The sequence below is a fragment of the Thalia democratica genome, chromosome 8, assembly GCF_965202585.1.
Source record: "Thalia democratica chromosome 8, ktThaDemo2.hap1.1, whole genome shotgun sequence".
NCBI classification, from domain to species: domain Eukaryota; kingdom Metazoa; phylum Chordata; class Thaliacea; order Salpida; family Salpidae; genus Thalia; species Thalia democratica.
In genome coordinates, this window is record NC_139172.1 from 36,542,964 (window position 1) to 36,555,354 (window position 12,391).

Sequence of the window (12,391 nt, forward strand, 5' to 3'; positions counted from 1 at the left end):
TTTAATGTTTAATTTATTAAAATGAAAAATAATCATTGAAAAATAATATTAGTAAAGATAACTTAAAGTTTAAAAGGCGCTAGAACTATGTCATTATCGAATAGTTGAAATGACATGATCAGGTTTTAATAAGCTGTAAGAATGACAACTAAATAAAAGAATAGAAGTGTCATAGTTTTTATTTATTTGAAAATGAACCCTTATGTAATGAAAGTATATAACTAAAAAGTATGATTCATAATTTTATTATTAGGTAACATATGTAATAAAACTAATAAACAAAGTTTACTTAAAATATAGTAAGTATCTAGAATTTTAATTGTATTTATGGTAAGTAAAACTGTTCTTGCAAAATTTGATAAACTTTTTATTATATAAAAGTTTATAAAAATACTTAAGTCGTTTATGATTGATATAGTAAAAGTAAATTACTTGAAATAACTTTGTTTTTATTTAATTTAATTTAGTTTAGTTTCTGATTGTATTTTAACTAGTATTTTAACAAAATATATTGAACCAAAATTAAACATAGTCTATATAAACAAACATAACATAGTTAAAAATAATCAACTCTCATATATTTTATTTTTTTAGAACAAAGTCGTATATTAGGACTACAACAATGCATTACAATCTAATTTTATTTCTGTTATCTTAATTCATTCTATAATCACTACACTAAAATAAAAATAATAGTTTGTAAAATTCTGTTATTATATAATTAACTTTTGTACAAATCTTAATCCAATCTAAGCTTGTTAAGTTATTAACATCAATAGTTTTTAGATTAAAGTTTGTATTTAAAAATAGTATGACAAATAAGCTTTTAATTAGTTACTTTTAAAGAAATTTTAACTTAAGTAGCAATAGTTAAAAAAATATTGTTTTTAATATGTTGATCACTCGTTCTATTTTTGTTTATAGATTAATCTAATGTTCTAAGATTAATTGTTCATTGGCTAAACATAATTCTATTTATAGTTAATATTGAATTATGACGTTCACGGTTTATTACTCACTTTTAAGTTTTAGTTGTTAATGTATTATATGTGATAAATTTTTGCTAAAACATTATACAATATTAATAATTAAAACACCTTCGAATGCTATGTGTATGAAGTTTTTATTACGATCAAAACAAAAACGTAACTGTAAACATTTGAACGAAAGTAATAGGTTGGAGGTTTTTCTACAGAACTTGGTTGTATGACTCTTGACTCTGATAGCTGGCAATCTTACACTGAATGTAGTTACTTTTCTGCTTTGTTAATAAGTAGTAGTAAGTTCTTTTTGAAGCATAATTATGGCAAAAAATACTGTTTTTAAACACGGTAAGAATTAGTTCTATTGAAAGTGACTTTCGGTTGACTGTAACTTCTTCTGCAAAACTTGATGTTCAAACAATGAAGTAAACTCATATACGGTGCAATTTCATTACGAATATAATTATAATTTTTTATTGTTTTCGAATATATTTTGATGGTGATAGCTCTTCACAAAACCTTAAACTTTTGCTGATTTTTCTAAAACACTATAGTTGCATGGTTTTTTTTGGAACTTCTAAAACATCAAAAAATCGCACAATAAACCTCTGAACACCTCTAAGTGTAATTAATTGAACGTACAATAGTACTAGCTTCATTTGCGAAAACGTAAACGTCAGAATTTGAAGTTTTGTGGTATTTTTCGGGAAAGAACAAGTTTCAAACCAACATGTTCGGATAGAGGTCAGGTCGGACGTAAGTTCTTTCGTTCTCGGTGAATCCAAGGCAGTTGGAGCCGGGAAGAAGGAAGTACTTTCCATCGGTGTTCCTTTTTCCAGGATCCTCCTCTTTAAATTGGTCGTTGCCGCGACCCATGGAAATCGCAAAGTTGACGTCCGGGATGCTAAGCAAACAACGTGTAAAATTTAAAAAGTTTGTTATAAATATTTGTTTGGTCGTGTGCTTACTTTGCTATAGATTAAAATGAAAACTAGTTGAAAAGTTTGTTTAAAATTTTTTTTATAATTACTGATAATTTTGCTAGCACGTTTTTAAGTAAGTTTAATAGTTTTTTTGGTATAAAACACGCAAAATGTAAAGATAGGTATTTTAGTTTTAAATTTTTGGGCTTTATTGATTTATATTACAATATTTTTTAGAATTATTTTTCATAAAGCACAAAAATTGTTTTAGTTCAACACTTTAAATATATACTTAGTATAGAAAGGTCTCTAGTTGTTAATTAAACTATTAAAAAAGTCAGCGAAGGAAAACAAGTGTTTATTCTCAGTGCTTTTATTTTTATCATAACTATACTTACCATAGTCAAATCATTAGTACAACAAACGAAACCTAATTGATCGGTCGTGGGCGACGAACGGTCGCTGATACTTTCTGTAACTTGGTCTGTAAACAAACATCCCTACGTCAGTTCTGTTCATACCTATAAAAAGTTATACGAAAAATTGTAGAACACAAGCAATTTTGTACTTAGCAGAGAGAATTTGCTTAATTTATTTATGCTCTTTTGTAATAATTTAAATGAAAAGGGTTCAAATGGAAGCGCTAACTTGTTGTTAGTTTACGAAACGATTCTTCTAAATTTTCTATTTGCTCCTCAAATGCCTTTTTACTTGTATATAGAATAAAGGATACAGGCTGCTCGAAATGAAGTATCAAAGTCTTAAAAAGAGCAATGAAATTATCCGTCTAAAAACAAAATTTATTATTCTAACAATTTATATGTGCTCTTTTTTCGTACTTTATGCAATATTAGACATTAATTACAGAGCAATTATAAAGAAAAACATACGTGTCTCGGTTTCTGTAGCCATGGATCATTTATGTAGACCTCTTTAACTTTTTTCTTTTTTTCACTGTCTAAGTCCCGAAATAGATGTGTAAACATGTCTTTGAAATGATCAAACTTTGATTGTTTTACGTTCGAAAATTTGCACGAATTCCAAATTACCTGAAAAAGAACAAGTTTGTAAGTAAAGTTTATAGAATTTATGCCATTAATGATTACAATAAAACTTTTTTACTGAACAAAAATATATTTTTAAGTTTCTCAAAACGATAAAAAAAAGTAGAAAGTTCATTTCAATCAAAAAAATTACTTACCAAGTTATTTTGAAGTCTTTTTGCTTCCAAAAGATCAGCACGTAGTCTAGAATTTTTTTTTTTCAATTTTTTGAGTCGAATTCTTAGTTTTACAATAGTATCAGTAACTTCATTATTTTCTTTTTCTTTTTTTATTAAATCAGTTGATAATTTAGAATTTGAAACTTTTTCACTATTTTTCTTATTTTCTTGTAAAATTTCTTTTATTTTTTCAATAATTTTTTCAGGATCCGGTATATCATCTCTAGAATTTTCGAAAAGAAGATAATTTACTTCATCAATAAAAGTAAGTTTTTCTTTTTTGTTCTTTTCGGTTACTTTAGGTGCTTTTCGCTTTTGGCCGCTTTTACTCTTTTCATTTAAGACAGAAGGCATACTTCAATGTAACAAAGACCTATCATTTAATCATTCAAGTTATAATTAGGGTAAAACTTAATTGAACAATAACAAAATATTTTCCATAGAATATTTTTAGACATAATAAGTTTAAACGTAACAAAATATTTTTTCAGTATCTCGTATTTTTTTTTTAATTTGTAATTGATGTAATTTCAAACCACCATTAAATTACTGCTAAAATATTCTACTTTACCTACATATTTCGTAACTTTCATTTTATTTTAATTTATTTCACTTTAAAATATTTTTATTCGGATAATAACATGATTTTACAAAAATTTTTATAAGTTTTAGTTTTTTTTGTTTTTTTTAGTCAATGAAAAAAAAACGATTTGATTACAACGTAAAATAATTTAAAGTTGTTCTGCACTGACATTTGTTTGAAATAGTAAGAGATAAAAACGAGTTCTAAGTGTTACATATAATATTTTTGATGTGATTAATATCAAAAAGCGCTATTTTAGTAGCAAAATACTCAGAATAGTTTGTAAACGCACGACAAACTGTTTTAACTATCTATATAACCCTGTGGTCTGAAAAAGGGTTAAATTTTTACTAATTCCTTCCTTATAAAAACTGAATTTTCTTTAACGGTAAACTATACTTTTTTGTATTTGTTGCCAACTAAACAACTTTATACTCTTTCGAGAACATATCTGTTGGTGTATTTTGTACTTACTAACAAATAAACATATAACTGTAATATTAAACAGCAAAGTGCTTTTTTTTTCTTAAAAATCAATATGATTTATTAACCTATTCAACTTATTTAATGTATCTGGCTTCTTTTATCAAACTGAACGTGTCTCTCAGAAAAAAAGATCAATTTTTTTTATTATAAGGTTAAACTATCTAAAAATATTAAGGTTTAGCGGTTAAGCATTACGAAAATAATCAGTTAAAAAGCATTTCTATCAAATTGATGAACTACTTTAATACTTTCAAAGAGCTAAAAAAACAGTCTAGCTTAACATTAAAACTATTGTTACTTGTAAAAATTGTTCACTGAAAACACTTTAAATAACTATTCTTTTAAACAAAAGTCAAGTTAAGACTGTATTTAGTGTTATTACGACAAATATCAGCATATATATATATCTTTTTCGGCTGATGTTATTGTTACATGTGTGTTAAGTTAAATTGCGTAAAAACATTGTTGCAGTGCCTAAACAAAAATAATAGCACATATTTTTAAATAAAGCTTGTTTTTAAAAACAAAATATATAAAATAAGAAAACTGCTTGAGAGTTTTATGTAATAGTAAGTTTTTTAAACTAATACATTTGAACAGAAAATTTTATAACATCGACATTGTTTGAAACCTATTTTTTTAATTTTTGATTTTCAAAACTGTCTAGAATTGCGGTAAATCAATTTCGGCAACTTTTCTTAGAAAAATAGGTCTGCAATTTATAAAAGAGTGCCGACCTTTGGTTAGTGCATGAATAACCTTTAGTTATTGGAACATTTTTTTGTTTAAACGTTTTTTATTTAATAAACAAATAATAAAAAGTTTTTAGTATTGGTCGTTATAAAGTTTTAGGTTTTTTACTACATTTTTTTATAAATTTAAAAAAAGACTTTAAGGTTTAGTACAGGTATTTCGATTAAATAGAGTTGCCGTTAAGTGTTGTTTAATACAATTAAAAGTAGTATTTAACAATAACTAATCTAGCTAAATACAACGATTGAAAAACTAAACATTTTTTTTTATTTGTTTAATTGTTTTAAAGTCAAATACAGCTCGTTGCAATATAGTAGCAAAAAATTTTGCAGTAGTTTAAAAATATACAGAAAAACAAAACAATTCATTAGGCTTTACTTTTTTATATTTGCCATTTTACAGACTACAATTTATTACATTTTAAAGAATGTTTTTTAGAATTAATTTACATGTAATTTGAGTTAAAGTTTAATTATGGTCGTCAAAGTTAAACAGTACGAATCAGTTTATAACGTATTATTTTGTGTGAAAGCTTGTTCTTTTATTCTATTTAATTTTTAAGTAAAGGACATGAACGTTTTTGTTAATATATAGAATGTTTTTAGTCCAATTAGTAGAATTTCAGTATTTTACACCAAAACTTCTTAGATATTTTTTGTTTAAACTACTGCAAACTTAAACCAGTAAACATACTCATACTTTTCAATTTCAGCCAGATTACTCTATGAACTGAAGTATATAAAAGTACCGGTCAAGTTATAATTATATCAACAAGAAAAACCAAATAGGTTAAAAAACGCGTAAATTGCAAGTTAGCGCGATGATATTGAATCGTTAAGTTTGTTTGTTATAGATGAAAACAACTTATATTTGTTTTTACTTTGTGTGATGTAAATACTCTTAATTTGTTTTATCTTAGTTTTATTTGGTGGTACATGGTATGTTTGTTTATAAAACTTTAGCTTTATCGTTTCACAGTTTTCTCGAAACTAATCAACTTCATTATTTTAAAATTTGTAAACTCTTAAGTTATATGTGTACTGTCTTTTGAAACTAATGATAAAATCTTCTTAAAATGTGTAAAAAGTAAGAAGTTTTTTTCTTAGTAAAGGTTTTATAAAAAATATCGAACATTTAAACATTAAACTGAATTATCATTTTATTACAACTTAATAACATCTTCGATGACATTCTAAAAAAGTAGTTTTTGATCCAATATTTATCTAATTTACATAACAATATATATTGTTTAGGTTTTATCATCAAAATTTAAAGTAAATATTTACTTACACTATATACTCGAAAAACTAAGTCTAAAAGAATTTACAAGTTATAGAAAATGTAAAAACTTTTATTACTTTTTTTAGATAAAATGTAAAGCATGTTTAGTTTTTTACTTTAATGTTTTAGCTGTAACTCTTGTTCGTAACTGTATGGAGTAATTTTTGTAATGCATATTTATATTTTACTGTAGATAATTGAGTATCTCATTAAGTAGTAGTAAAATATTTAAAACTAAGTGAATAAAACAAAGTATAAGATACATTTAAGTTTATACTTAAAAAGACCTTTTAGATTTAACTACATTTACAATTTTTTTTCGGTTGAGTACGCACTTTATTGTCAAACACAGCTTATTAAATATTCAAATTTATATTTTTATTTTTAAATTGATTTATAAAAACTCCACCAATAAGTAATAATATAACTAAAATCTTTTTTTAAAAGACATAGAGTACAAATGGATACGAACTTAATACTAATAACTATACAGTAGATTCCCAAAAACTTCAACAAAACAAATATTTTAAAAGTTTACATACGTCATGACTAAACCGTAAATATTTAATCATATAAAACTTTTTTTTTAAATAAAATACTTTCGAAAATGACGAGTTTTCAATTAACAACCCGTATAATTTAACTATGAGCATAAAAAGAGTCAAAAAACAACACTGAGTTCTATTTTTAAATCCTAAATCTTAAATAAAAAAAAGGTTTTGGTTGTTTTTCCGAACATACGGCTTGTTGAAGCCATATTTTTGTTTCAAATAGAATTGTAATACATGTTTTGAGCTAAAAAGTTCAACACGGGGTAGACATTTTCTTGGCGGGCTGGATTTTGTCCGTGATCTGTACGTTGCCCGCTCCTACTTTAGTATCTCAAAATAACAAACTACACTAAAGTATGTAACAAATCTACAAATATGTAAGTAATATATAAACTGCAAGCACATTCAATTTATTACTCACGGATGTACTTATATACATTTACAAAACAAGTCAAACTTTGTAATTATTTAACGACGATAAAAAAAAGTTAATCAAATACGGACACCGAGAAAATATATACATACGTATAAATACGGGATATACAAAATTTTGTATATAAGATTTTTTTGAATAGTGTTTGATTTAAAAGCTAAGAGTTTAAAATATCATATATCATAAATGTTTGACTAGCCCATTATTAGAAATACTTTGAAGCTTGTTTTGTCTTTTTTTATTTTTTTGCAGCTTTAATAACGATGTTCAATTTTTCATCAATCATATAAAACTTTAACGTTCACTCAAAACAAACAATCAATAAAATCTAAAACATTTTAAGTGCCCGCTTAACAGCTGCACTCATTCTGTCGGCCACCAAAAAACACAAGCAAACCGTTCGAACTTTCAAATCGCAACTTTTTGAACCACACCATGAACCTCGCGCACCATTTTTTCGAGTTGTCTTCCTTTGGAGCATGTCTTATTCTCGGGACCTTTGTTAGCTGAAAGTTGCGAACACCCGGGCGAACCCATATAACTTGGCGTTTTCGTCAAAGTCGAGTTTCTTCTCTTTCTCCAAAAACTGCATCACTTTTTTGACTCTCCTCGCGCACCACCATCGCCTCTCCCTCGCATTCCTGTCCCAGCTGCGCCGTCACCTACTTCAGGCCTGACACGAACTTCGAGCTGCTTTGTTAGGGTCAACATAAGTGAATAGAAATTGACACCGTTCGAACGTGACGCCTACCCAATTTAGCAGTAGTTATATTTGAAAACCGCAAACAATGCAATATGCTTTTTTTTCGCTTACCACTGTGAAATACACTTTTTTTTTCAGTTTTTGTCAAAGTGTAGTAAATTTAAACTCATTTGACAATTTTACTTCTGCCTTTAAAAACCAGAATGATGTATTAAAATAATCATTTTTTTTGTGTCATAGGCAAATAAACAAATTTGTCTAATTGACCATCACCTTAAAAAAAATAAAATAAACTGTTACATTCGAAAACTATAAAGATCGATAAAAAGAATGATTATTATTACAGAAAAATTATTATATTTTATACAGATTAATTAATCAAAGGGCCACATGTAGCCCGAAGTTTGCCGATCTCTGCTTATTAAAAATTTTTTTGTGTACAAAGAAATTTATAAACATAATTTAAACACGCGATAGATGTTACAAAAATTTTTTTGACTAGGCTAGCTACCATAGACATCACATTATTTTATGACAAATTGTTACTAACTAGCTTGAATTCTTGTTCAAAAGTCTGGTCATTTTTGACGAGAAAGTTGCGACATATAATTAATTTTTAAAAGTTCAACTTAAAAAAATAGTTTGAACAAAATAAAAAATATTTTGCTTGTTTATTTTATATGAGCTCTGTTTTTTGACCCTACGTTGCTCAGAAGTTGCTAAAAGTAGCACAAGTTTGAACAAGAGATATTATATTTTGTATTTTACACGAGCTGGTTAAAAACAGAGTTTAATCAAGATATAATACACATTTTCTTTCTTCACTGCACAGTAATTAAAGTTGTATGCAGACTGCTTTTTGAAATATGTGACAACTGTATAACATGGGGATGGGTCAAATATGCACGAAGACACTTTTGCGCTACAGGCCATTTTGCAACAAGGGTTATTTTTTAATTAAAAAAATTAATAATAACAGTTAGAAAAGCTAATAATAATAAAACTACCTACCAAGGGTAAGGGGTAACAATGATAGTTGAAAAAATAATTAGAATAAAATAAATTAAATTCGTTTCCATTTATTTGCTTTGTAGCTTGGACACTAAAAAACGACAGTTAGTTGAAAGCTTTTCAATATTTGGACTTGTATTGCTACTTTTTCGAAAGTCCTAGGACATAAATCGCCTTTGTTTTATACAAAACTATCAGTAATCGCAAATTTAAAATTAAGTTTAACTACATTAAAAATAAACTTTAGTTTTGCGTAGTACTTATTATTAAGTATTTTAATTTTTTTACTAATCTTTTCAATATGTATAATTTAACTTTACCGTTCTACTTTTTTTAGTACTTTAGTTTTTTATTTTAGAAAATATGATTTTTTACAACAATCGTTTTTTATCATGTAGAAAAAATAAATTAGTCAAGTTCAATTAGTTCTTTAAACTAAAAAACAATCGAAATAGTTCATTTTACTCGATGACTATGCAGCTGCATATTATGAAATTTATTAAAACAAAATAAAGTTTTTCATGTTTTTTATAAGAACTAAAAGATCAGAATCAGCAATATGTAATAATATTAGTGGTATTTAAAACATTTTTTTCTTAGAAGCTTTAAACTTTTTTTCTAAACCAGTTATCTTCAACCTAAACAAAATCTAAACTCAGTTATCAGTTGAAAAAAACCTATACACTGGACTAAAAAAAATTGAAAATTTTGAAGTTTTTTTTTGACTTAATGTATCAAAAACGTGCTAATACTATCAATAATATATAAAAAATATCTTTTACTCAAAAAACAAAAATTATACTAAAGTATTTTTCAACCTACTAAATTTTCTGTGCACAGTAAAACAGTTTCTATGCACACCACTGTGCACTGGTAAACACGTTAAACACCAGTGCCTCAAAGACTATTGACAACTAAGAACATTTTAGATTAATTACATTGATGAATTAAAGTTATTACGAAAAGTGGAACACTTTCATTTTTACAAACAAAATTATATGATTTAAATAGTACTTGTTGGATAAATAGCAAATTAGCAAAAAGAATATTTCTCATTAATAGTTAAATATAAGGTAATATAAAATTTGTGATAAAGTTTATGAAGTGAAACTTTTATATTTTGAACTATATTTGTGAAAACTCAAATCATGAATTTAAATATTATTGTATGCTTTTATTGTTAACAATATTAAGAAACATTTTCCACAACAATAACGAAAAACAAAAACAAATCGACGGTATAAGAGTTTCGAAAATATTTTGTGGAAAAAAGTGTTTTAAAATAACTGCTAGATCGTTTTTTTTGGTACTATTTTTATTAATTTATGTAAAAATTAAAAAAAACAAAGTCTAGTTTTTTGTAATCAGTTAAAACTTACATAAATTAATAAATACATTTATAAAAAACTAGTAGTTTAAATTCAAAAACTTGGCAAAAATTTGCTATTTGTTTACACTTGTTCTACTTGATTATAAAATTTTTTGGTCTTTTATTATATAAGTTGGAGTTGTTCTTAAAAAAAAATTATCTAAACTAATTTAATAAAGTGCAAAACAAGTTTACAACACAAAAACAAAAAATAACAAAGTAGAAATCACAGTTTAATTCTCTTATTTTCAGCTATACAGCTTCAACAAGAACTTATAAATTTTTAGTTTAAAGTTTTTTAAGTAATACACTAGATACACTTTTTAAAATCATAGAAATAGAAACTTCAATAAGGTACAATGTACAAACCTTTAAAGAAGGAACTAAATTAACACGAATAAATAAAAAGCAAAAAAACTTTAAACATAATTTTTTATAATTTTTGTTTACTACTTCGTGTTAGATTTCTTAATTTTATAACTATCCAATCTTTTAATTTGTGATAAATTATTCGTTTGAGTTTTCTTTATACTTGATTTTTGTTTTCGTTCTAGGCTTTGTAGCGTTAATATCCTTAAAAAAAAAGTATTTAAAATCCAGAATAAAATAAAAGTTTTATAAACAAATAAAATATGTTGAATTTTTTGTAAAACAAAAAGTATCGATTAAATGTTTGAAAAACGATATTGATTAGTTTGTTTTACGCAAATCAAATTGTTATATACGCATTAAAGGTATTTTTAGTATATTAGAGTTTTAGTTTAGATAGACTTAGTTTTTAGGCAATTTGATAAAATATTGTGTTAAATTGATCAAACAGTTTGCAGAGCTTTTCAAATCAACTTTCTTTTCTTGAAGTAGGTGATTAAAGTTATAAAGATGTAAGCAAAAACGACAAAAAAAGCTTTTAAAAGTTGCTTCGTAAGAAAAAAGTATTAGCATTAGAAGAAAATATGCAATAATTCCCTAAATTTTACAATATCTAATAATATACTCAATATTTTTTTTTAAATTATACTGTTTTTTTAATTCTAAACACCATTACAGTAAAGCTAATGTAATCACTGTTAAAAACTACTCACAACGATTTAAAGTTACGTTTCTTTAATTTGTACATGTAGGATTAAGTAAGAATAATAACCTTTGAGTAAAAAATTATTTTATATTAAAACTACCTTATGATTTTAACCAGTATTTTTATAAATAGTTTTGGTTTTAGAATACATTTATTTTTTCAATGTACAAGACTACATTTTTTTATCACAACCAAGTAAAATAAGTACAAATTTTGGTTTTTATAGTGTTTTTATAACTTTTAAAACGAACTTTTTGTGTCTTCCTTTTGTAATAAATTCGAAGCAAATTATTGTCTTTTTTCGAAATCTTTCACTAGATACAGAGTAGAGAATTGGATTTATTGCGCTATTTGAATATGCAAGAAGTAAAAATATTTCGTTCAATATTTCACATGTTTCAACTTTCTTTACCTACAAATATCATGCTTGTTTTTATTATAAGTTTTGGTTTGGTAAAATATTTCACATTTTGATAAATTTTTTGGGGAGTTTGGTGGGCAGAATTGTTTTCATTAATATAAAAAACATTTAATAAAAGATTAAAATAAGTACAAACAATATTAATGTTTTCTCTAAATTATTGTTTTGAAAGAGTTATAAAAATTTTTTAAATGTAAGCGTAAAATCTTTATCAAAAAGGTTAGTTAAAATAGTTGAAATAATCAAAATCAAAACTTATATTTTTCTTTTTAAATTATTATTTTTTTTATAAGAGTTTTAATAAATATTTTGTTAAACTTTATTTTGTTTCAACCATATAACTTCTCGCTTTATTTAGAGTCATTAAAACTTCGGTGACAAAACTTTCATTTCGACAAACAGGCTAGTTATGACAAGGATAGAAGCTCAGTATTAAACCACAGTTTTAATTTAACTATTGTACAAACTTAAAGGTTATTACAAGACAAAGATAGATAATTTTAACTTATTTAGTATCTACATTGTTAACTTCAGTTCCACATACGCGTAAAGTAGTTACGATGTAGCAATACTTTATTTTTATTATAATTATTAATA